Source organism: Chrysochloris asiatica, unplaced genomic scaffold, assembly GCF_000296735.1.
Source record: "Chrysochloris asiatica unplaced genomic scaffold, ChrAsi1.0 scaffold00066, whole genome shotgun sequence".
NCBI classification, from domain to species: Eukaryota; Metazoa; Chordata; class Mammalia; order Afrosoricida; family Chrysochloridae; genus Chrysochloris; species Chrysochloris asiatica.
Genome location: NW_006408584.1, coordinates 10,575,315 through 10,577,653, shown reverse-complemented (window position 1 = coordinate 10,577,653; position 2,339 = coordinate 10,575,315).

Below are 2,339 nucleotides of genomic sequence, written 5' to 3'. Positions count from 1 at the left end.
TGTTGTAATTTTGTTCTGTTCTGGACTCTGCTATCCATCATCTGAGTTTCAGGTGGTGTTGCCACACATGTCGGTCTCTGGTTGTTGTCTGTTCTTTTTGGTTTTCAGCCCAAAGAACTTCTTTAGGATGTTTTGAAGTGTTGGATTGGTGTTGACAAAATCTCTTAGTTTCTGTTTATCCTGGAATGTTTTGATTGCACCATCATATGTAATTGACAGTTTTGCTGGATAAATGATTCTTGGTTGGCAACTTTTTTCTTTTAGGATTTTATATATGTCTCTGCATCGCTGTCTTGCCTGCATGGTTTCTGCTGAGAAGTCAGAGTTTAATCTAATTTGCTTGCTTTTATAAGTAACACTCTCTTTTCCCTGGACTATTTTAGAATTCTTTCCTTGTCTTTGATTTTGGAGCGCTTGATGATTATATGTCTTGTTGATTTTCTTTTGGGGTCTGTCCTTCCTGGGATACATTCGGCTTTTTGAATGTTTATCTTCTCATCTTTCAAGATGTTAGGGAAATTTCCTTCCAGAAGCTCTTCAACTATCTACTCTGTGGATTTCTCTGATTCTTCCTGCTCCGGAATGCCAATAATTCTTAAGTTGTTCTCTTCATGTTATGCAGCATGAATTTAAGTCTTTCTTGAGATTTTTTTAATCCTTTTTTTCTGCTTGCTCTTCTATCTTAGCAGTATTAAGAGATTTGTCTTCCAGCTTGCTTTTTCTGGTTTCCATCTCTTCAGTTCTGCTCCTTTTCCCTTTCAGTGTTTTGTCCATTTCTGATATTTTATTATTAATCATATGGACCTCTTTTTGCAGGTTTTGAATTATTTCCATTGCTGTATTGATTTTGTTTGATTGCTCTTGTACTTTCTTGACTTCTTCCTTATTTTCTTTCACCCCTTTTCAGAGCATTTGAATTTATTTCCATATCATTCTTCTGAATTCCTTCTCAGTAAATCCAAAATCTGTTCTTCCTCTTCTGTAAAGCCTTTGTCTGTCTCCAGCTCATTTGTCATAGTTACTCTTTTCTGTATTTGTACATGTTTTGAGATCTTTTGTTGTGTTTTCTTGGTCATTTCCAGTTTTTATGTGGGGTTTTAATGCTTAAATGGATGTTTGTTGTTGTGTTATTAAGCTTGCTGGGTGTCTTCTGGTGGATATGATCTGGAGATAGGCTTCCCTTTTTGCATGTAATGCTTAGCAGCTGTTATTGGCTCTTGTCTCAATGGTGGAATATTATGGGGTATGCTCGTAGCTTGGCTATATGGCCACAATTGCTGTCTCTTCTTGGGTAACATAGGGAGAAAAAGCTCTCACCTCCAGGAAAAATATGTGATCAAAAGGACCAAAAAGCAAAAAACAAACAAACAAAAAAGACAAAAACGACCACTTTGAAACAAAAATAAAATTGTGGCCAACTGGCCAGTTGCCTTGCTACACAGGCAGTGTGTGTGCACCGTAGAAGCCTCCAGCCGTGGGTGGAGGTGTCCACTTGCTCAGGCCCCTCCTCTAGTCACCACTGTAGAGGTGCATAGATAGATATTGAGAAGTTAATGGAAGAAAGATTGTCTGCTATTTTTGTCTCTTAAAGTCAATTAGGTATCTGTGTGTGCACAGCATAATTATCAAGATAGTTGTGTCCTTTTATATTGGGGTTTTACAGATTGTTCATATGGTTTGTCTGTCAGGCCAAACCTGCTTTGTTCCTTGCTGGATAGGCCAGACTACAAGGTCCTGCACAAGTGAACTTTAGGGCTGGGACTCTGAAGCAGAAGTCATAAGCAGCAGCCAAAGAATTTACCCTTGGCACTGATGGGGCTCTTTCTCTCTGTGCCATGGGAAAATTGTGGGCTCAATGCTGGACGTTTTTGGGGGTACACACCCTCCCGCCTGAAGGCGTCCAGGCTGGGCAAAGAAGGCGCAAAAGGGAAAAGGAGGAAAAAATGTGTAGAATCCCCACACATCTCTTTTTGCAAGTGTCACTGTGCCACTTTTAGCACAGGTTCACTGTGCTGGTCTGGCTGTAGACCTGCCCTCTGAACTCCTCCCAGGCAGGGTGGATGCAGAGACAGTCCTGTGTCTCTACTAATTCCTAAATCATAATATTTTCCTTTATACTATGCTTTTCCACTGGTGGGTGCAGGAAACTGATGCCCTGCACCTTATGCTAGATCCAGAGCTCTGGTGTTGTTCCGTTAAAGCAGCTTCTCTGGGTTTTAAGCCCCTTCCTCTGGAGCCTGTCCTGCCTGACTCTGCTGTGCCGCTGCCAAAATCAAAAGTCCCTCCAGTAACTTTTTTTGTGTATGTACTTAGCTGTACTATAAGTATTTGGTTTGAAT